The sequence below is a fragment of the Pelodiscus sinensis genome, chromosome 7 (assembly GCF_049634645.1).
Source record: "Pelodiscus sinensis isolate JC-2024 chromosome 7, ASM4963464v1, whole genome shotgun sequence".
NCBI lineage: Eukaryota > Metazoa > Chordata > Testudines > Trionychidae > Pelodiscus > Pelodiscus sinensis.
Window position 1 is genome coordinate 32,987,777 of NC_134717.1, and position 25,011 is coordinate 33,012,787.

The following is a 25,011-nucleotide window of genomic DNA, read 5'->3' on the forward strand; positions in this document are numbered from 1 at the left end:
AATTAAGCAAGCTTAGAGTAATTACAACTGTAAATAATTCTGAAGCTGTTACACTCATGATATTTGTTACAATCATGAAGAATTAGTTGATGTCTCCACAACTAATATTTTTAAACTATATTTTCTCCTTACTAGCTCCAGTTTGAGAACAAGAGGAGAAAACCCACCATCACTCTAAAAAAACTTACAAGCCTATCTTTCATTCTCTAGAGTCAGAGTCCCTCAATACTGAAAACAATTGGATGCCTACATTCTTCAAAACTTTTGAACCTTTAATAATCATTTGTTTAAAATGCCTGCGTGTTCCTCTTGTTGCAAATCCTAGTACACACAGCAACTTTTCTTTGCTCAGTGGTATTATGCTAGCAGAAATTAAAATAGCAAGTTGCCCCCATCCACATAATGAAATTCTAAAAACCCTGAACTACTGATCTAGCTCTATGCCATCAACTACATTAACACATAACAGTCACCAAGGAAATTTAATATATCTAAAAACATCTCAACAACAACATATTAAATCCATATCAATATGATTCCTGCTCCCCTTATTCAACCAGTACTATCATGATTCATTTTACATATTATATTCTTTCTACTCTGGAGAAGAGGTTATTATATACTTTTCTTCATTTGAAAAAAAAATTTTTGATACAGTCCGCAACAGTGTCACTGTTCAAATTAAAACAACTGGCAGACACGGCACAGGAAATCATTTGTAGTATTCTATAGTTACCCTTGAATTCCAACAGCATCAAATTGTAGGAGTAAAGAAACGTAAATCACACTTGGAAAATAATGCTCTAGTACAGTGGTCCCCAACGCAGTGCCCGCCGGGCCATTTCTGTGTGCCCGCCGAGTGATCGGGGCTGACCCTGCACCCAGGCATGTAGCACAAGCCCCTGGGCGCATGAGCGATGCCGGCCCCGGGTGCACAGCACATGGTCGGTGCCAACCCCGGGTGCGCAGCGGTTAGGCAGCCCCGCCCCTGGGCGACCGGCGCGAGGGCTGTGCTGGCTCCGAGCTTGCAGCATATGGGCGGCGCTGACCTGGGCGCACGGCGTAGAGGCGGCACCAGCCCTGGGCGCGCAGCACATGGGCGGTGGCAGCCCCGCTCCCGGGAGCATGGGACATGGGCTGTTCCAGCCCCGGATGCATGGTGTATGGGCGGCCCCACCCCTGGGCGTGCAGCAGAGTTGTGGCGCCAGCCCCGGGAGTGCAGCGCATGGGTGGCACCAACTCTGAGAACTGTGGGAGCTGGTGCTTTGTGGGGCAGGCAGGGGAAAGGAAGGAGTTCAGGGAAGCAGGATTCCTGGGTTCCTTTTCTAGCCATGCCACTTCTCCCATCAGTGCCTTTAACTTCATGCCCCAGGACGGGCCACAGCCAGCAGCCTCTCTGGCCCCCCACTACTCCTCCTGGCCCCGCAGCAGCCCAGGCTGCCGGCTGGTTGGCAGCGCCACTGGAGTCCATGCTGCCGTGCATCTTGGGGTGGGACGGTGCGGAAGCGGGAGCCCAGTATGCGGCATTCTCTCACACCATGAGAGCCAGCAGGGGGAGCGGCAGCTCCAGCAGCAGCAAGGCGGTGGCCACAGCCCTGAGCTTGGTGTGCGAAGCGACAAGTTTGGCAGCTCCTGAGCCCGGCCTCCTGTGCAAGTGGAGCAGCCGCCACTGCAGTGGCACCAGCAAACACCCAGGTGTCCTCTTTTCTGAAAGCTGTATTCCTAAATAATGACTATATAAAGCTCTCAATGGCATCAAAAAAAAGCTAACCATTGATGGAAAACAAAACTCTATAATGTGTGGCTTTTGGTAGAAAAGCATGCAGTCCCAGAGCGCTTTAAAAATCTCTAAAAAGCCTCAAGAACTAGTTCAAAAGTACTTAATTTTTAATGTATTTAAGTTGTTAGCAGTTATTACAGGGCAAAATATTGTCATTAAAAGAGGTTACTTCTGTTTCTTTACCATACTTACAAGTAAATTTAGTTCTTACAATACTGCTCCTCAAATTTAAAAAACATTCAGGATCTTTGTTTTTAAAAATACTTTACACAAAAAAACCTATAAAAGTAATAACCATCATAATATAACAAAAAATTCATTAGCATCAGTACTCTTATATGTGCATCTCACAAGGTATGTGATCAATCAACTATGTTATTCAATGCTGATATATTTTAAGATATTCTAAACAACTAATATTGCATGAAAATAATAATTTACAAGGGTTTATCAGAGAAAATATCATGGCATCATGAAGCATATATAACAAGCAAAAGACTAGATTAAATTAACATTATTACAGTTTCAAAGTCAAGCACTTGAATTAGGAAATGCCAAAATTAAGACTGCCTGTGCAACCTTAATTTGCTCCCCCTTGCATTATAATACAATCTTTAATTACATGATCATGCATTATTTATCTTCCAGACCCTCTGCCTCAGTCAATGTTGGTCCATCCTGTGTACTTGGGATTAATCAGGGTTGTGTAGTGAAGACAATTTACCAGTAAATCTCCTACATCATTTGTAACCAAAGGTGGGTAGTGAATGAGGCAGAGGCTGCAGGATGAAAAGGGGAGGTCTTCTAATTAATGCATTTGAATGCTGTGCTCAGCCTGGTACAGATGAATTCTTCAGGAAATTTAACTGCTAAAATCGAAGTCTCTGCTGAGTACATACAAACTTCAATTTTTCAAAGACTCACACCTTGGCCAAATATGGATGGATTCACACAAGGATGGCAAGAGGTACACACTGCTGACAGAGAAGTCAACTGTGGGCATTATCAAGTTCCTGCTCCAGAGCATGGGAACCCTAGAGCTCATCAAATAAGGGTTACCAGAAAGTTGGGGGGGGGGGGGGTGTTACCATAGGCAAAATTACTTATTTTTTCTAACCTCTGAACTATTTTAGCTGACTTTTCTCAAAAAATACAGCATGAGGAATATAGCCAGCATGGAAAGTTACAAATTAAACAGAACAGCTGGATAAAATTATTAACAAATGAAACACAATCTTGAAGTGGGTAGTGTTGAGCAACCTTAACAATAGGTAGCACTACTTACTCCATTATAATACTATGTGTGTGTTTATCAGACAGGAAAAAAAAAGCCAAACCATACACATGTCCAGGCCTTCCCTGTTTAGAAGTTTTAATGAACAAAAGACCCTAACAGAGACTCATTACATGCTGCACGCTAGCTGCAGTATACCACAATGCTTAGTATAACAGCAGTTTGAATCTAAGCATTGACAGTCAGAAAATAAATTGACAAGTTTGTCCTTTCATATATTGTCTAGAGCCTGACTACAATGAATATGGTAGGTTAAGTCACTTCCCTTGATGTTGGGAGAAAAAAAAACCTCTTATATCCACTAGTGCACATAAATCTACAAGGCATACTTGCTGGTCCATACCAATTTTTTATTTAACAACATACATGCCCTATTTAAAAGGGGTATCTGCAGGTGTATTCATTCTTGTCATAGAGTAATTATTGAACCCAGGGTGCTTTCCTTCACTGCTAGATTTTTTATCATTTATATACAAGGAAATATCCAGCTTAATGTCAAGGTTATAATGTGGCAGTAATATAGGTAACAAGGTAATACTATCTTTGAGATGCCCAATTTACTACTGTTTGTATTTTTAGTGTGAATCTAACTTAATTTTTTTTCACTTTGAGGCATCTCAGATATAACAGAAAAGGGTCTATGTTCCGAGAATGTGAATATGTATACAAAGATGTCCTAAAACTCTTAATTAGAAAAATAATGTATTGCTTTCATGAAGGAATACTGTTTCAGGTAAGTATGTCTAGTAAAAAAAATTCAATACAAAGTCAACACATTCTAGTCAGTTTAACTGTAACTGAAATTGTGAAATATATTAACAAAATATGATGTGCCAACGCCTGACTTCTGTTTTCCTTTTCCTACCAATTTAGCTTCCTGTGGTATAAAGAAAGATATCACACCACTCACACTACAGGTTTCAGCTACTTTCCCCAAAAACAAATATATGCAGCCAACATGTCTGCATATTAGCTGTCTGACACATTTTGCAAGTATGTAACATTTTAAAGCACATGAACCTTTAAAAAGAACAATCAATCGTACTTCTATCACATTAGCCACAAGAGCAGGTCCTTTGCTGGAGCAACTCATGGGAAGTCCAAAGTTACGCTGAAGACTCCATACCCCTTTAAATCATGGGACTGATACTGCATGATGTGGTAAATGTGTGCAGATTTTTGGAACACTCAGAAAGCTGGGGGGGGGTGAAGGTGCACCCATATAGATCTAAAATACAGACAACTGAGCAAACTCAACAGCACAATTCTATCTAGAACAGTACTGATGTCTGACATGTAAGGGGGCTTGAGTGTGCAGAAGAGCAACCAACAAATTAAGACAAGAGAGTCAGAACTAATTTAGGAGCTATTATCATGTAAATTTGCCAGGCTGTGATGCTAAACTTCTGGAAGAATCAAAAACACATGACAATTCTTCCACGGGGTTACAGGTAAAGATGATTATAGAACTGACTCTCTCTTCAATAGGTATTGGTCTGTGTTAGCTAATTTTCTAATATGTAATCATCTGATATATTAATGCCCTCCATCCAAAAATTCTAAAAGGATGATTATTCCCCCCCCCCAAAAAAATAACTGGAAAATTTCAATTCATGTAACCTGACCAGAACAGTGAGGCACTCAGACTTGCTTACATCAAAGTGTTAGCAGGGTACTCTAGAAGAGGCTGATAGGGGAAGGATTTCTACATTTACACTTAAAGGGTGACATTACTACCCCAGCTTTTGGAGAGGTTTTGTTTTGAAAAGCATAGAATACAGTGAGCCCTCGCTACTTCGCGGTTCGACCATCGCGGATTCACGACTTCGCGGACTTTTTTCATTACTTGTCTCCGACCAGTAGCATCTTCTCGCAGCCACTTTGTTTGCCGCTCTCTCGCCGGGTAGATGCTGCTACGTTACTGTGTAACTTTAACCTGTGCTGTGCGTGACTGTTTGAAGTTGAACTTTTTGTTGAACTTTCTGTTTAACCCCTGCAATGGCTCCCAAGCGTAAAGGGAGGGTTTTAAAAGTCTGAATATGCATGTTAAATATGGTGTCCCTACTTCACGGATTTTCAGCTATCGCGGTCGGGTTTGGAACCTATCTACCGCGATAAACGAGGGTTCACTGTAGATATAATTTCTAATGCCATTACCTAACATTATCAGTCTATTTACATTATAACAAAACACCACAACACAGTACAATTCTTAGTAATTTATGCGGTTCTCCTATACAAGTCAAGACAACTAATTTTATCTCTTCTAGTTCATCGTGTGAAGACAAAATTAACTGCTCCATTAGCATCAGTTTGCCTAGTAGGCTATTCCACCTGTTAGCACCTTGTTTAATTTAGTTCAACATTCAAATAAATATTGGAGTCTGCAAGCACATCTTGCTGGTAGGCAGCAGGATTCTCAAGGCTTCTACACAAGCACCTTAATTCAGCTACACTTTTCCAGCTACCTTGTGGGACGTCAAAGCCCTAGGCAATTTCATTTTGTTTTTCCACCTATGGCTATGGTGACCATACGTCCCTTTTTTCCCAGGACAGTACTGGATTTAAAGGTTCTGTCCCGGTGTCTTGATAAAGGAGGCAAATGTCCCGGAAAACCTGGTCAGATCCGGCTACAAATGGCACCACCATTTCCCCTCTCCCTCGCTGGGACACCCTCGCATATACCCAGAGCTAGCATGGAACAGCAGCAACTCCCTACCTCCACCCAGCACGTAAGTGGCTCCCTTGGTGCTTTGCATGGGTAGCCAGGGCTGCTGCCAGTGGTGCACAGTGTCCAGAGCTCCAAGCTCCAGTGAAGCACGCACCACTGTCCAGCAAACCCCCACCATGGCGTGGCCCTTCCCTCCTGCTGCAGGACTGCTAGCCCAGCCACTCTCCTGGGAGCTGCTGCCAGTGTCCCGGCAGAGACTGCACAGAGGATGACAGCTGCAGCGCTGCAGATCAGGGTATGTTTGGACTCTGCCGGTGTGCTCTGTGCATGGCCCTTTCTCCCCATCCCTTCCCACTCCGCTGGGGTAGCGGCAGTGCACAGACACGCTCACACAGCTGCGCTTCGCAAGCTGGGTCTGGGGGAGGGGGCGGGCTTTCCCTGCCGTCCCTGCTCCCCCTAATAGGAGCCAAAGCTGGTGCGGGAACTGGAACTCACTAAAATTAGCACTGCGGGGGACCCAACACCAGGTCCGGCAAGCTGTCCTGCCCTGCAAGCAGCTGGGTCCAGAGCTGCAGGGACTTCTGGGGCCTGACCATAGACTCCAGCCCCACAAACTGTAAGGCAGAAGGTGGGGGAGAGACAGGGAGAGAACTATGGAAAGGGGGGTGGGAGAGGTAGGGCCTTGTGCTGAGGGAAGGGAGGGAGGGTAGGAGAAGAAAGGGAAAGGCACCAAGGGACAGGGTGGAGGAGAGAGAAATGCCAGGGGGCCAAGTGGAGACAATGAGAAAAAGGACAGAAGGAAGGAGAAGAGGTGTCTGTGGATTGGAAGGGTGGAGGAGACAGAGTGATGCTGGGAGAGGGGAGGGGAGGGGCACTGGGGGCAAGAGGGAGGAAGAGGAGGGGGAGGAATGGCGTCAGGGAGGTGAGGGGATTAGGTCAGGGAGAAAGAGGGTAAGGGCGGCAGGGGCAGTGAGGGAAGGAGGCAGCACCAGGAGGGTGCAGGGATCAGGCAACGTGCAGGTGCCAGGGGACTCTGGGGGGGAAGCAGAAGGGCAGACACCTGCAGCACCAGAGGAGAGAGGCAGGGCAGGTGTGTAGAGAGAGATGTTACGAGAGGGGATGAGGAAGGGTAGCTCACATGATCAGAGAAAGGCTGGTGCAGGGGGGCAGGTCGCAGGAGGGCTGAGGGCAGTGAGAAGGGCAGGAGTGAGGACAGCAGAGGAGGGTGAGGGGTTGGGGGGCAGCAGGCACCAGGGGAGCTGATGGAGTAAGGGGAGGAGATGGCAGCATAGGGAAAAGGTAGAGGTTTATAAGATACTTATTAATAACTTGGGTGCCACAGTGGGACATCCAAATAAGCCACATGAACTCAATACTGGTGCACAATACAAAATTCATTACGGTCATGGGAGGAAAATCTTAGAGAGAACACTTCTCCCAGACTCTCTCCACCTCGCCTCCGCCTCCGCCTCCACCCCCTCTCCCCGAGTTAATGTGATATAAATTGGGTTAATGCAATTGCAGGATAGTCACATGAGGGGTGTCTGGTTGGGGCCAAACTCAACCCTATTGGTAGGAAGATGGTGGAAAAAGTTCTTAGAGGGGGTCACACAACACCTTTTAATTCTGGTCATGTGTCCACTTTGTCCCTGAGAGTGTTACCTCCAGAGGCATGGCTAACGGGGGGTCAGGGGCGTGGCTAGTGGAAGTGGTTAACAGAGGTCAGAGGCATGGTTAACAGAGGTCAGGTGGTGTGGCTAATATGTCACTAATTTTGGTTCAGAAAATATGGTCACCATAACTATGGCCAACAAGAGGATTTAGGTAAATGGGATGCTTAGCTTTTCAAGATTGCCCCAGTCAGGTGGCAATATGGAAATCTAGGACCACTGGCAAAAGTGAGCACACTCTGCCCCCTCTCAGTTTCAACACCTCATGCTTCCAGATGAAGCACCACCAAACACCCAACCTCACACCACAGAACTACAATTCCCAATTTTGGACCTTAAAAACCTAGTGACCACACAGAGATGTAGCAACAATATCATGGGGTCATTGGTGTGTGGAGGAGAAAAATCAACTGACCCCAGCTGAACTGGAAGAATTCTACTCCTATAAATAGTGTTTCCTCCATGGCATAGCAAAAACAAGGAATTAAAATGATCACGATCACATCAGTTTAATTCTGATGTTCCTGCTGACTATACTACTATGAAGTATTAGGTGCAGCACTATTACAGTCTTTACCAAAAGGAAAAATAAGAGGTGCAAACAGCTAAGACAAACAGAGAGGAAAAGAGTGAAACTTTAGAAAGGGAAGATTCCCTGGTGTCCTGTTGATAATTAATGTTAATTTATCAATCACTTTTGCCATAACAGTAGGAAGGATTGCTGGAGTAACAGGGCATTTGAGCTCCAAAGGATAGCAGCATCTCCCACTGATTTCTATCTTCTCTGGCACATAGTAGGGAAACACACACAAGTTTCTTCAGATAAAAGAAAGGCTTGCTATAATGGCAGAATGTGAAAAAAAAATGGAGGAAGTGCTTCAGAAACACAGAAAAGGAAAGGCTTCTATTTTCACAGAACACTTTAAAATTGCTGAGGGTCTCAGTGGACTACTTAATGATCTCTCCAAATGTTGTTTGTGTTATTAGCTAACTATTGTAAAGCACTTTGGATAAAAACCCTTAATAAACGCTTTTTTGTGCTTCAAATCAAAACACACAACTCATGTTTTAATATTAGTAGGGGTCTCTTCCCCACTACAGCAGCCACAAAGCTAAGGCTGCAAAGGAGAGGGAGGTGCCTCTCTCCTTCCACGGCAGTGACTGAGTTAGGCTGGGAACGGAGGGGGCGGGGGGGGGGGATCTCCACAGCCACATAGCTTAGGCTGGGAAGAAGGCTCATGTCTCCCAGCAAGCCCTACAGCTGGGAAAAAGTGCCTCTTTATCACTGCAGCCTGGAACAACCCAAATTTATCCACCCTTTCTTCTCACCTCACTGCTACCCACTCCTACCTCCTATTTCCCCCACCTCATCCAACTGCCCCTCCCATCTACATCCCTCAAGGCCACCACCTCACCTTACATGTGAGGGACCAGGGTCCAGCCACCTAATTAGCAGAGCCACACCTGTGAGCCATTAATTAGTGGGTAGCCCTTCGTTCTCCTACTTGTAGCCATGCACACCTTAGTGGGAACCATCCACTGACCACCTGAATGGAGCTCACAGGCCATTAGTGGTTCAAAGACCACAGTCTGAGAACCTCTGGACTAAACCAAGGACTGAAGAAAGGTTCAGTGGGTTGAGATATACTTTGTAATTCCTCAAACTTGTCATTATCCCCAAGAATCTAGCTTTCCACAGGTATAGAAAAAAATAGGTCTTGAGAACTGACCTGACTTCAGAGAGATAGTAATGGTGCAGTAGTTCATCTCAAGAAGTGCAATGCTTGCCTTGGAGAGGGCATGGAAAAATGCACAGTGATTTTTACTGTAAGATGATTGACAAAGAAGAGAGCAACATGAACAGACCATTTACTTAAAAAGCCTTTTGACTAGTCTTTGTGCTTCAGCAGGTAGGACCTTCAAGGTAATATTTGAGAAACATCAAAGCTCTAGGCAATTTCACCTCTGGCTTGTACCTTTCTACATAAGGGAGTTAAAAGTAAAATTCCACCCAAAATTATCATGGACATAAGAGCAGCTCTGCAGAAGTTATGGATTTGCACCTTTTTGAAGCACAACTGGATCTGGTCCCATGTTTATCATTACTTCTAGACGTAATGGTAGACCACTTGAGACAAGCTCTGAGTTACAAGAAATCAGCCAAGTGATTGTGCCATAGCAGTCAGAGAATTCTGCGTTTTTTAAAGTGTAATCTTACAAAACAGAGACAAAACCTTTCATATGATTTGGAACCATGAAGCGGTATAATATGTAATCTATGAGTGTCTGATCTTGTCACAGATGCCTACCTTCACTACTTTCCACAATTTATTTCATGTTGCACGTTGTTTCAAACTAGGTAACGGATACTCCAGGGCAAAGGCTGTATTTTACTACTTATTTGTACAGTGCCTAGCAAGAAGAGGCCCCTATCCTGAAGGGGGCTTTTGGGCACTATCACAGTATAAACAGAAACCTCTAGACAAATAAAAAAAAAGGGATGAAAAAATTAACAAGTAACTGCTGGTAGGTGATGTGTTCTCTTTTGGAGCTTTATTTACTTCGGGTACGTCTACACTTGCTCCCTAGTTCGAACTAGGGATTCGAAGTAGGCAACCGAAATTGCTAATGAAGCAGGGATTTTGTATCAGAACTTGTATAAGCAAGGTTTTGGAGTGCTCTTGTGGGCCCCCAACTTGTGCATTCATCATGCCAGAAGGGGGAACAGCCTTGACATGGTAGCAGATCATATTATGAGAACCCAGAATTTTGAAAGTACACAAATTTTTCTTTTAACTTGTTGCAAGCTTCGGATTTTTTTTTCTTTTCTTTTCTTTTCCTTTTTTGTTGCTGTCTTGAGAAGAGGCACACAGAAAGTAAAGCTCAGACATTATTTCCAAATTCTCAAACAAAGAAAGCAATAAACCTTGACAGACTATCTAAACTTTTCACTACTTACGCATTTTAAGAAGTCCATTGTTGGAGAGAGAAGTGTCTCCCAACTCCCTCAATACCTGGGAGAAACTGCTCCACTCAAACAGAAGAGAGGGGAAAAAACCCTCTTTTCCAGTTTGAAATTTCTACCTACATTGTTATTGGCTGACCACCCGACATGTTGGCTAGGTACATGAGTTAACCCTATAGTCACCGGGTGCTGGTCAGCACTCCTGATTATGACAGTTCCCAACACAAAATCTGCTTACTCTTTGTGCATGGAAGCAAGAGTGGTTAATCTCCCCCATCTCAAGACACTGAAAAGTTGTTTCATTGGAAAACATAACACACAATCAACAGCTCCATAACTTCTGTTTTAAATCTACATGGTGGTGGTACCTAGAACCTTCAATCCTGGACCATCATTCATATTTTGCTAGATGCTATACAAACTCACACCAAAAATGGTTTGTCCCTAAGAGCTCACATTCTAAGTAAAGTTCCTGTATTCATTCATCACTTAAAAGAAACATATTAGATATGCTGCAGTTTTCCAGGTCTCTTGTCTCACCTGGTTTGAGTTTTCAGAAAAACAAACCCATACTCTCTAGCTGCCTAACAGTTCAACTGGTACAACGACAGCTAGTTCAGGGTATACAGCACCCTCTGCGCACACTATTTCCACAGCTAGAAGCAAACAAATACATTAACGGAGAAACAGAATACTATTCTAGCAAAGTCATGCAAATCTGCAACTGATTTCAATGATTTTTGCATACGCATAAGAGGAGGGGGTTAGAAGGCAAACAGAAAACTAAATCTTACAGGGAAAAGTCTCAGAAAGGAAGCCATATTAGTCTGTATCTGTAAAAACAGCGAGAAGTCCTGTGGCACCTTAGAGACTAACCTATTTATTTGGGAGTCTTCAACTGCTGGATGGACTGAAAGTACCAAACTATCCATATATAGAAGGTACAAAAACAAATTCACTACAGAGCTTGCATCAAGATTTCAAAAAGTGTACAGCCATGAAATGTTCAATATATATTTTTCTGTAGTCTACATATTGAAATGGCTATATAAAATACAGCAGATTTTGTTTAAAAATTTGTGGTTATTGCCTTGACAACAGAGTTTAATAATGAAACAGTAAATAATGCCACAAAGCACTTAACCTAGTGCCTTTTTTAGTGGCGCTCTCAGCATCTTCCAGAAGTGGGTGATATCCATTAAACACATTTTATAACGGGTTACAAGACTCCTCTCCCCAAGAGACAGGCAATGTACAGACACTGACAGATAAAGCTTGCTCACCCTGTCACATTGTTTTTCACCAAAAGTAGACCACTTAATGGTCAAATGGAAATCTAGTTATCGTAAGGATCACTTTGGAATGAATGCCAGTGAATATTCCTATTTAATACCAAAACTATTCAGCCAAGAAGTGCTAAATGCAAAGCGAGTGTTCTTATGTTGGCAAACTCAGGTTTGTCAGCCATGCCATCTACTTTACATGTTCTTTATTACAGGCAAATTAACCCTTATGCAGACACACTCCAGAAAGTATTAATCATGCTTACTAAGGAGAATCCCATTAACTGGTTGTCAACCTCTCTTTTTGGCCCTTTTATTCAAATTCTTTTTAAATTTTATCACAAGTAACTTAATATCATATTTAATATCGTCACTGTAAGACAGCAATATTGACTTTTTAAATTAAAGTCCACTCCAGCATGTTTTTACAATATTCTTAACTGTCTGTTGTAAAGGAATTGATGCCATATGTTCATTATGGCAGCAAAGAACACTAGTGCAATCCCATTCTATTGTCCTCACCTATTTTTGGAGCCTGATTTGGCAAATTTTCCGGTCACTGTGAAACAACCGAGAAAAATGGTTAACTGTATAAAGGTACACAGCCTCAGTAATGTTGTCAGGGTATACAGCACCCTCTGTGCACACATATTTCCAAGTTACACATGTGGAACTATCAACTTTAGTAGTAAACAATCTACTGATGTTATGAGTAGAATTTTACCCTCATTCTCCTGGAACCCCATCTTCTTATAGGATTAAATCTTAAAACGATGCTTTGAGGGTAATATAAAAGTGGATCTCAGCACATTACACCTGTTCTCTACTATAAAATCAACAATTGTGCAGCTACTTGAAGGAAAAGTGTCTAATTTAAACTATCATGAGTGTGGAAACAGATCTAAATAAATACAATCTACCCAAGAAATCTCAGACCGTACTTTATTCCAAAACTGACAGACCGATACTAGATGTAAGATAGTTTGGTAGATGACAAAATAAACAGCCTACAAATTACCATTGTTTATTCAATAGTATTGGAAAATACTTTAGATATGTTCCTTGTAATATCAGTTATTCCCTTGAACATTTACCAGAATTGTCCATGGAATTAAGAATAGTTGAGAGATTTCCAGATAATTGCATTTTAAATATTAATCACTCAACAGCTAAATATATTTTAGACAAGGTTGTATTAAAATATTTTTAAATGAGTATAAAAACAATAGGCACCTTCCTTCTTAAAAAATAAAAATGTAAACCTGGAAATTAAAGTAACTGAAAAGTCACTCTAACTGTATGCTATTACTTCAAACCATACTTATAAATATTTTAAACTGCTAATTCTCTGGAAAAAAGCAGACAACAAAAGAGAACACTGAACACTTGTCTTTAGAAGAGAATAGATATATAACATTAACAGCTTACTGTGGATAGTGGTTTAATCAGGAAGTAGCCATTATCCTTTCGCTACAGAGCAGTGACAGCACTCCAAAACAACAAGCCGTGTTTTTTTTTCCTCAGTTAAGAGGACTGAAAGAACACATACTATTTTGTCAGAGCTTTGCTGACCCCAAAGGTCACCAGATGCCTATTATCAAAAGCTATCATGAAAACATAATCTAAGCAAGTATTTACAACGCTAGATTTGTGGAAATATCTAAAATCTGTCTAACACAACCTCTCTGTGTGTGTTTCTCAAAAACATGGCTGTCTTATTCAGAGATTAGCAATTATTGTAATGAGATACTGTCTGAGAGGGTCAAATAGTACTTCCTGCAGTTTACACATCTTGATTTCCTGGTAAACAAATTGAAAGGCAGGTGGAGCACTTAGATCACTGGTAAACAAGGATGCTCACATGACCAAAACCAACCCAGGTGAACTAAGTAGTTGCAAATACAATGTGTAATTGTTCCACCTTACGTGCATCCAAAATAAAAATAACTCTGAAGCAAATGGCAAAACTAGGTATTCTTTTTAAGCATGACTAAAAATAAAACAATCATTTAGATTAACTGAAGTTCAAACACACACATGCAATAAACTGCTGCTGAAGTTCTATTAGAATGAGGAATCAGTATGCAGCTTATGAGAAAAACTCTGAATCACAAGTTACTCTTGAAAAAAATCTGAAATATGAAAAAATTGCCAACAGCTATATTTGGAGGTTGATAAGTTTCACTATCTTTTCAGAAGAAAAAGGAAACAAACTAAAGCTATATTACATAATATGCTATTTAGAAGCCACCAAAATTAACTTTAAGAGCAATTTAAAAGGAAAACAAAATGCAATGGTTGGATAAAGATGTCACTTGCAGGATTCTTCATAGATACAGGAGCAAGAGGCTAGCTGGTTTGATAGCTTGACACAAATCAAAATTGTCACAGATACTAGCCAGGAAGTTGTGATGTTATTTAAGTGTCTAGAATTCCATCACCACCGATTCCCAGACTGCTGAAAAGGGGATGCAAGAGCCTCTGGTTGAGAGGAATTGGATCAACAAAAGTAATCCTCTACTCCAGATATTGGGGAAAAAACTAATGTGCAAGAAGTAAGAATCTGCACTTACATTTTCTAAAATACATTTCTGTATTTTACTTGAAGCAGCAGGCTTCCAAATCCAAAACAAATCCAAATCCAAATCCAAAACCTGTCCAATCCAAAACAACCTCCTCAAATCCTTCATATTTCAACTGGACATTCTCTCCCTATCATACATCCCCTTCCAAGGTAGGCAGTGGTCACTAAATGCCTTTAACTACCCAAGATGGTTTTCCTTCCAAGAAGATGTTAGTCGCTGAGGCTATGACTACACTGCTGAGAAGAGTTGGAAAAAGATATGCAAATTGTGAACCACAATTTGCCTATCTTTTCCCACTTTTTCCCCAAAAGAGGTTTTTTACATGGGGCCAAATTTCAGAAAAAAACTCCTCTTTCGGAACATCCCTTATTCCTCTTACCAAGAGGAATACAGGGATGCCAAAAGAAAGCTTCTGCTTTTTCAGAAACTGTTACAAAAAGCAGACACGTTCCTTGGATGCAGCAGAGTTTTACTGGGATACCTCCAGAAAAGCTCTGCAGTCTAGACAGCCTGAGAAGACTGACACCAGTAGGAGAAGACTATTTCTTCCCTATTTAACTGACAGAACTTACCAATGAAGAAAATTTAAGTGGGTCAATTTTTTAAGAGGCTCTCTTTGATGGACCCTCTTCAGGAGCTGATGGGGGCCATTGCACTATGAAAGTAAAAACCCCATGGCAGCAGTGACCAATGAGAAAGGAAGCCTCTTACCCTCAAAAGTAACATGGAAACATACTTTCCTCTCTGAGGAACAGTTCAGCATGTAACCTCAGGAGAGAAGCCAATTGACAAATCAGGAGAATGATATCGGGAAAGCAAGTTTTTCCCACTCTTTAATCTGCTCTGATGGGAGCTATGGGTTCTGGAAGGGCGATACATAGATATCTGAGCCCCAAACCATTCAAGGCATTAAAGAACATCACCACCGCCTTAAATTTTACCCAAAATCAAGTTATGAGACAGTGAAGAGATTTCAGAACACAGTAGAACCTCAAAGTTATGGAAACCAGAGTTAGGAACAGACCATCAACCACACACCTCATTTGGAATCAGAAGTATGCAATCAGGCAGCAACAGAGACGAAAAAAATTACCATGTTAAATGTAAACTACTAAATAAAGGAAGGTAAAGATGAAAAAAATTGATAAGGTAAGGAAATTGTTTCTGTGCTTATTCCATTTAAATTAAGATGATTAAAAGCAGAACTTTTCTTGTGAACAGTCAAATTTAAAACCTGTCCCACTGTAAACTTAAAAAAAAACAACATAACATTCAGAGTAACAAACACTTCAGAGTTACAAACAAATTCCACTACTACCGAGGTAAATACTATAATGTGTATTTTTACTCTTATCTGTACTTTCAGAAGGCAAGCAGTTCTGTGCTAGCAAGAACATGTAGACTGACGTTCACAGGCGCCTCTGAGAAGAGTCTATTGCAGAAGAGAAGGGTAGCAGTAATAGAAATAATGGATTATTGGATTTCTATTGCACAGTCCACATTACGGAGGAAGGGCTACAGTTCCAAGTAAATAGCAATAGTGGAAAAACACTATGTCCAAGGGTTTGAATTTTACATTATTCCTCAGTCACAAAATTTTCTGCAGAACCTATATCACTCCAGAACATAAAACTTTCCTTTAAAACAAAAATTTTCTAGCTGATATAGCTGTGAATGCAACCTCCTGAATGAAACTGATTGAGTGCCATCTAAGTATACAAACAGAAAATATGAAAAATGGCTATGAACAGTATGAACTTTTCCTCTTCCTATTTTCTATCTCCATCAGGTGTTAAATCTGAGAGTTAATGCTTATGGTTTCACATCAATGTGGTTAAATCTTTCACTGCTACTGACCTGAGTAAGAACACCAAGCTACTTACCATGTACATCCACGAATATCAGTTGTATAGACAGATATTCATGGGCAAGGAGATACCAGTAGGATAGCCAATTACTATCAGAATTTGCTGGGGTGAGGCACCGGCAATTCAAACCATTCCCACACTCACTGCCTCTAAATCTCAAGTTACCTCAATAACAAGAAGCAGGGATTCTTCTTTAGAAAAATCCCCAACCACCCTCTTTCATGCCCAAACCCAAATGCATCTTTCTTCTTCATAGGTGATACATCTTTCAGCTATTCTCTGATTAAATGCAATACCCATTTCCCAAACAATTAGGAACAAGCAAGAAGTCTTACTCATTGGGCCAGCTTCTAACACTCAACACAACTATGTACCACTTTATTTCATGAGTGGTCCCACCATGAAGTCATTTAGAGAGGAAGTAAATACTCAATTTGGGCATAAAGAGTGTCAGAATCCAGCCCTATATTTGGAAAAGGTGCTGCTTTAAAAAGACATGTAGCAAGATAAACCCCTTTCTCTAGAGTGCTTCACTCAGATATGCCAGTTCAGAAAGAGCCTCTTAGAGCTGCTCAGAAATTGTATAGCAGCTGAATTCCCGGTACCTGCCTTAGTCCTTCTCATACCAAGGAATAGGATGGAACAGGGCCTCCTACAAGAGGCAGGAAAAATATGGCACTGTCAGCTATAGTTCCTCCTCTGAAGCAGGTTAGGCAGTGTACACATGGCCTGGTGCTGCTACTTATGATTTCTTTGGTCCTAGTTTACAGATTCCTTCTCTACCAGCAGCCCCAATTTTAAACTAAATGCTTGGGCATGTTGCATAATAATTGCACTCTAAGGTAATATCTTGAATCAAAAGATGCAAGTGAAATATTGCAAATAATGATTAGCAAGGGTCACTAAAATTATATACTTCTTGCCCACTATATCTGCACAATTTCCCTCAGAGTCTTTTTTTTTTTTTTTTTAAGGGGGAGGGAGCGGTTAAATTTAATTAATTCAGTGGTTACTAAAAGGTACCAGAATGAGCACTCTCAAGGCTGATTTTTTTTTCCATCAGGTAGGATTAGTACAAACTCTTCCACACCACCCTGTTACCATACCCCAATTCAGAACTGTACAAATGTCCCTCATTTTGACAAAATGTCACTCATTTTAATTCCAAAGATACATACTTTGCACACAATTTTGATATAAATATATTTTCAGCAATAAAACATTTGGGGGATATGTGAAATAAAGAATTATGAAACCAAGGCTGGGGAAAGAAATGGCTACTTTCTGTACCTGTTGTTCTTCAAGACGTGACAGATGTATCGAAGCAGGTGAATACATGCTGAAAACAGACATTTTTGCCTAGCCTTACCTCTAGAAGAGCGGTGCTTGCATCTCAGGTCTGAAATCCCTACCATGGCTATACCAGGTTGCATCATCCAAACTACTCTGAGCTCTTTTGCACCAAATGTCCATGGAAAGACTATGAAGTAGAAGGTGGGTCATGAAATATATAACTGCATCACATCATGAAGAAACACTTACAAGGACTGCAGGACCACTCTTCTGACATTAGCTCTAGAAGAAGTAGTGATCACAGAATGTCTATAAATATATGTGTAGATGATCATGTGGCCACCCTACAAATCCCCAATATGGAAAATGGAAACGTCATGAAAGAATGCCATGAACATTGCCTGTTCTCTGTTGGAATATGCCCAATCTGTTGAGATACAGCCAATGTTATATCATACTCTGCCTTGATGTAAGGCATCCATCTAGAGATGATCCATGCAGAGAACAACTATCACTTTATGTGGGCCACAGATGATACAAACAGGCAAGGCAAAGCACAAAACTGTTTAGTCCTACTCAAATAAATGATTAGATAGCATCTCATATAAAGAGGCATTATTCCTCTGGGGAGGAATGCAGATAAGAGAAAAATATAGGCAAATATACTGGTTCAAAACTATCTGAGAGACCATCTTGGATACAAATTTTGGACATGGCTGGAATGTAATCTTGTCCCTGGACACCCAGTCATCAGGGACACAATCATCGATTCTGCCAAAAGATTATTAAAAAAAATAGTTTTCCGAGATAGCGTGACAGAATCCCAAGGGTATGGTCTGTAACTTTGGGACCTCTGTGACCCCAAGCACTTTAGATAAACTCACTAGTAAGGATAAAAGATTAAAATAAGTTTGTTAATCACAGAAAATACAATTTCAATAACTATCAGGGGAAGGTACAAAGGTCAGAGACAGTTACCTAAGAAAACTTAAAAACATGCATTCTAAATCATAAAACTTTCAGACCAAGCAAGTTTTGAATCAAACAGCTTTGAATATTGCCAATACTGCTGCCAAGTGCACACATACAGAATACTAAGCCTAATTTCCGAAGGTGTAACAAGTAGTTCAAGACATCCTGGATGGAAGCCCCAGCCAGATGGGTCCCATAAGCTGGTTGTGACTATTTTCTTCCACTATTTGATCTGAGGAAGTGGGTCTGGCCCACGAAAGCTCATCATCTAATAAACCATCTTGTTAGTCTTTAAAGTGCTACATTGTCCTGCATTTTGCATAAGCCAAGAATGACACTGAAAACCTCTTCCAAGTAAATTATGCTAGTAGAAGGTTCCTACAATTAAGTAGGTCAGCCTATGAGCAACACCCTTCCTCCTCATTCACCTACATGATAAGTTGAAGAGAGCTGATAATCGGATGCAGGGTGTGGCCACTATCCTGCATGAAGTGGTCAAAGAAACAGAAGTGGCATTACAGGCTAAATTGACAGAGCAAGGAACTTCAAAAATCGGCACTGCCTTCGCCAGGGGCAGATGACGGTTTTGCGGGGCCCCGGGCAGCATACTTCCGTGGGGGGCCCCCCTTTGCCACGGCGCATGCGCAGCGGCGCCACGGCGCATGTGCAGGACTTTCTGAAGCGCGGGGCCTGGGGCGGCCGCCCCGTTCGCCCTGCCATATATCCGCCCCTGGCCTTCGCCACACTGGGACATAAAAGATGCTGCAGTCTGGCTGCTATTGAACCCCATAGTGACATCTGTGTGGCTGGCATTTATACCCCTAGAGACATTAAGGTAGTTCTTGAATTTTTGAAGTAATTCAGGGTTTCACCAATCTTGACAGAAAACAAGGTTCAGCCATCAAAACATAGATCCTCAATTGCTTATTGGATGATGCTTGCTGGATATCCAGTGCAATCACCTAGTTCTGAAGCCAAGACACCCTCTTCACAGTGATTTGCTAGGCCATCATTGTGGCTGAAGTGTCCACCACATTAAGAACAAATTGCAGAGATGTTATAACCACAAGGCAGCCCACAGTATCATAGGAAGCCTCATACAACTGCTCCTCAAATTTGGCCACAGCCAACCAATTGAGGAAACATTTGGGCAACAGAATTTGCTAGTTCACAATCCTCAACAGTAAGGAAGAGGAGGTATATACATCTCTTTCTGCCCAAAAGGTCCAGACACTTAGTCTAGGTCTACACTACAGAGTTTTTGCACAACAACTCGCGGAGCATCCACACCTCAAGCACATTTTCACGCAAGTAAAATGAAAGAACAGAGGGGTTTTTCCAGTGTAGCTATTCCTCTTTCTATGAGGAATAACTCTCTTTTGTGCAAGAGCTCTTGGGCAAAAAGATGTGTGTGAATGGGAAACAGGGGTTTTGCACAAAAAGAGGCAATCGAAAAAAGCCCAAGTGTCCTTGTGGCCATTCTGTAAATAGCAATCAGTTTCCTTTCGAGAGCGCATCCATGCAGTCTGGATGCTCTCTTTCGCAAAAGCGCATCGTTTTTTCAATGCGCTTTTGCAGCATGCATGCTCTCTTGCGCAAGAAGTTTTTACAGAAGATCTCTGGCAAAAAGCCTCTTGTGAAAAAAGCCTGTAGTGCAGACATAGCCTCGGAGTCCTTGAGGATGGACATGAGCTTGCGTAACCAGCCTCAATCATCCACCCCCATGAAGACCAAGGATTTCAAGGCTGATGGAATAAATCCTTTGTATCTCTCTGTAGGCCCAAAACAGCATTTCTACTAGTGCTTGGAAACTGGCAGTACCAAAGTTGGCATACCCAAAGAGCTATCACAGATTCAAGAAGTGCCTCATTAACTGGGAGAGCCACCCTCCTGTCAGCCGACAGTCTGGGCTCCCTATATCTGTCCCTTAAGACCGGCTGAAGTTCTTTTAAATTGTGCTTGGTTCTATTACAGCAACTGAAGGAGTCAGGTTAAAGCTTAAACAGTTACAGGTTTATTTGAGGAAGCTTATAAATCATATGGTTACAATGGCTATTGCTCTATTTCTTAACTACTAGCAAAATATAGATCTTAAAAATGGTTACAAAGAAGATAAAGATAGAAAAATAGAAATAATGGTACCAACAGCTTACTCTTTCTATGTGTACACTTAAGACAGAGGACCACATCCAGGTACAATTTTTACCCCCTTCTGTGCCTCTCGACTCCAGCATGTCAGGCCAGGGCCGGTCCCCCAATTCCTAGGAAAGACGAAAATATGAGGTGGGCGTCCCCATAGAACCTCGGGAGGTCAAACACCTAACCCGACCAGCAGGTAGAGGGTAGAATGACACTCAAAGTGAGTGTGTGCTGGAACTATCTTATATACCCATTGGGTCACGTATTTTCTCTTTCTTATCTGTAATGCCAAATGATGCTGGTCTGTCTTTTGTGAGACCAGTTCTTACAAGGGAGTTGTGAACTTAATTTACACTTGTAAGAGAGAATTGAGATGATTAAATTGGAAGTACTGGACATTCTTTTCTCAATGGGGGATTCCTCTCCCAGGGACTGTGTGTTCATATCAACATGGGTGCCAGCCTCGCATATCCTGATCTTGCATCAAAGCAGATCAAAGCTTAATGGCTATGCTGATTGCCTTAATCGCTCTCTCTCTCTCCACATATGTTTTTTTCAGCTTCTCAGGATCAGATGAGCCAGCATAGACTATGCTGATTTTATTGCTCCTTCTCTGCCCTGTATGCTTCAGAGAGGCAAATAAGATGGATGATATGGGGGGTTAGTCTGTCTGGCTACACCTCCCAGGAAAAGAAAATGTCCACAAATGTATGGGTATTCTCAAGGAAAATACTCTGCTCAAATTAGAGATGAGGCCACTCAATGTTAAAGGTCCCATTATGCCTTAAAATCCTCCGAGATGGAAGGGGAGGGTGAACCAGGAAGAACAAGCCATATCATTTAAGAACAAGAATGAGGCTGTTAGTTGGGTTAAAAGCAGTGTGTCCAAATGGGGGAAATTCTGTCAGATTCACATGAAGAGGAACCACAGGTATCTGGACTTGCAGCTACCAATGCTGCACAAGTAGATGATCTCACTTCGAATTGGATGTGTGATGTCTCTGGGAGGAGGGAGCTTCCCAGCAAACTCGGGGATCGCTGGTATGGGTAAGGCATTCGTGGACAGTAAGTGACGATTCACGGGTCTCCATAACAGCCTTGAATCACGTGACAATCCTGATAGTCAAACACCTTTGGATGAAATGAAGCACAATAAGGAGGTTCTCAGTTCTGAAACAAAGGAGTCCCCGGACCTGAGACACATAGGGAGAGAGACTCTAGGCCGAGAAAGAGCAGGTATTCTGCCTCATCCGTATCCCAAAACAAGACTGGAATCAGCAAACCTAATGAAGTCAGCAAGACCAGTGTCAAAAATGTCCGTGCCACAGGCTAAATCATACCCAGTGTAAATACTGGGCAAGAGGATCTGAGAGCCTCATGGTTGGGGGCAGCAATAACCTCCATGGAACCATCAGTGGCATCGACTGCATCAGTGATGAGAAATGACCAGATACTGAAAAACCTTTATACTGTTTCTAGTATAAAAAATGTAATCGTGTAATGGTTAAAAATCCTAGTAGTTACACTTTATATACTGTTGAGCCCGCATGGAAGCCTTCCCGCATGTAACCTGTGACGGGGAGCAGGAGAGGCTGGGGCAGCCCATCATAGACAGCAGCTGCTTCAGCAAGCTGAAGCAGTCCCTACCTGCAGTGGGCCACACAGGCCTAGAACAGTCACTTGCCCAGGGCAGGCGGGGAGCTACTCCAGCCCCTGCCGGTTAACCAGTTAACCATTTACATCCTACCAACTCTGGGAGAGGAACTCTTCCTTGTGCAGTGCCAAAGGGGTTCAAGAATTCAGCAGCACATTCCAACTGAAGGCCTACTACAGGCACCAATGGCAAAGATGGACCCAAACAGCACAGTAGGACTGATGCGGCATCTTGCATCAATGTCACAGATACTATTGGTACTAGCATTCTTCCTAAAGGTACTAGACCAGGGGTGGGCAAAAGGGCCTCTGCAGGCTGGATCCAGCCTGCCAAGAGGGTTGATCTGGTCCATGGAGGCCCTGCTGCTCCCTGGCCCCCAGGCTAATTAAGCCCTGGGGGCAGGGGAGCACATGAAACTTCCTCCCGTCGTGGCAGGACCACTCAGCGTTTTGAAGTATGTAGTGGGTTGGAGATGTCCCCCACTACCAGAAGGGAGAAAATACCCCTCTGGAAGCCATTTTGGGCACAGCCTAGCCCCATCCCATCACATGGCCAGAAGGTAAGGGGTGTGGCTAGGACTATAAGACCTCTGCCAGGGAGCTCAGTCTGGGCACAGCCTCTGAGGGAGACAGCGGCCTGTCCAGAGCTCCTGGTTGGGGAGGCTGAGACCTGGCCTGGTCCTCCCACCACTGCCTCCCCTAAGGCCAGCAAAGACTTCCCTGCCAGAGCCGCTGAGGCCTGGCCAAGCCGGCCAGCAGAGCTATCCTCTGACTCAGAGGAACCTGGGGCTCTGCTGGTGCCTGGGCCTGAGGTCCTGCTCGAGCCCCAAGGTCTATGGAAACCCCTGGACCCTGAGGGCTTGCCGGAGCCGGTGGACCAGCTGGAACCCCGATGCCTGCCTGAACCCCGGGGCCTGACGAGCCCCCTGGACGCAGCCAAGCTCCAACCCACTGAAGCCTGGATTGGACTGCCTGGACCCTGCTGGGACACCACCACCCTCGACTCCCTGCCAGAGACACAAGTACCTGCGAAGAGGGAGACAAAGACTGGACCAGGGGGTAGCACAGGCTGATAACAGCCCTAGGCCAGCATGTTGCGGGCTGGAGCCCCGGCTGAGCCAGTAGCAGCTGCACTGTTGTATCCAGGGCCCCTGGGCCGGGGTGCAGTGGAGTGGGTGGGCCTGCGCCCCCTGCCACCCACCTATGGGGTGGTGGTCTCCCCCTCACCACTGCTGCAGGTGTGCTACCTGCCCAGCTCCTGAAGTAGGAGCTTCTACAGACCGGTGCGTTTGTGTTTTGTTGCCCCGCCCTGCTCAAGGGCCTGGGGTAACACACTGTGTTTTGTTGCCCCACCGTGCCCCAGGGCCAGGGTCTGCTTGTTGTATTAGGTGTTCTGCCCTGCCAGAGGGCCAGGCCCTATTCACTGTGTCTGTTTATGGCCAGCCCTTGCACCAGGGCCTGGCTGCCATTTAGTGCTCCACCCTGCTCAAGGACCCGGGCTTACATATTGTGCTTGGGAACTCGGATGGGATCCAGGCCGGACCTTTTCAAGGGGCAGGACTAGGACTGTTGCCCTACCCAGAACTCAGCTGAGAGACTTGAGTCTACATTAGACTTCTTCCCCTGTGGCCCGGACCTGAAGCAAAGCCGGGCACATGAACTATTACCTCTCGCCCTGACCTGAAGCAAGGCCGGATATAGACTCACTGACTTGGACTATTTTAAGTCACGATAGGGTAGTGGGGCGGACTAGCAACCCACTACGCCAGAGGCGGAAGAACCCCCTCCCGAAGGCATACCAACCTACAACCAGCACCGGAAGTGGGGGGAGCTTAGAGGCTATTGTGGGCACTGCTGGAGGGCAGTGTCCCGAAAAGGATCCTGCCACTGGCTGTCCAAGCTAATTCCCAGGACTGAGGGCTGGTGGCGCTGTGGTGGTGAGTGTAACCCATTACAAAGTGCCATGCGCTCCTTACCGGGCAGGAGGAAATGTCATGTGCTCTCCCGCCTCCAAGCCCCTGATTGGGCTGGGGGAAGCATGTAAAGCCTCCTCCCACCCTGCAAGAAGTGCATAGCACTTTGAAGTGCCGCATGCTCCTCGCAGGGCAGGGGTAGGGCAGAAGGAGGCTTCGCTCGCTCCCTCTGCCCCCAGGCCAATCTGCGCACTCCTGCTAGGGCAGGAGGAAGATTGGCCTGGGGCCGGGGGAGCGTGCGAAGCTTCTTCCTGCCCTGCCAGGGGCATGGGTGCCTAGTGAGAAGGGAGGGAAAAGGGGCTCGTGGTCTGTGGGTTGGTTAGCCCAGAAGAATCCTGGGCCCGCCCCTTACGGTTTCTCCTTAGAGAAGCCCCTAGGGTGTCCTTCCTTTTTTCCCCTCTCAACAACTTTGGTCCCACAAGTTGGAGGGTGCAAGGAAAGTCTCAGTATCAGGTCAGGCTTGATTGCCTGTTAAAGCAGAAGCTTTTTGAGGTAAAGGTCCTATGTCACTTGAGTCTCGTTCTCAATGATCTACAGATGGAACAGCTCTCTCTAAGCAGTCTTTGCCAAGAATTTCACGTGAGTGTCACTGTTGAAAGCCACCACTCCATACAAAGGCTTGAATCCTGGTGAGGGCATAACTGGAGAGTACTTGGCTATCACTATACATATAATCATATACTAGAGCTGCGTCTAGACTGGCATGATTTTCCACAAAATATTGCCGCCTGTCTACACTGGCCGCAAGTATTTGCACGAGTACACTGACTTTGTAATGTACAAAATCAGTGGTTCTTGCACAAATACTCCTACACTCCTGCTCAGAGATAAGCCCTTTTGCGCAAGTATTCTTGCACAAGAAGGC

General features: G+C 43.7%; 1 protein-coding gene across 10 annotated transcripts in view; it reads right to left on the reverse strand.

Annotated features, from left to right (window-relative positions):
* The window catches only part of BAZ2B (bromodomain adjacent to zinc finger domain 2B), a 337,721-nt gene that overhangs the window by 216,277 nt on the left and 96,433 nt on the right, over positions 1–25,011 (reverse strand). Inside the window, exon 1 of one of the 10 annotated variants that reach the window (XM_075933461.1) lies at positions 13,092–13,671. The exons of the other annotated variants lie outside the window; for them this stretch is intronic. The gene's annotated coding sequence lies outside the window, so the exon portion shown is untranslated. Of the gene's footprint in view, positions 1–13,091; positions 13,672–25,011 lie in introns of those variants that run through there. 10 annotated transcript variants of the gene reach the window in all.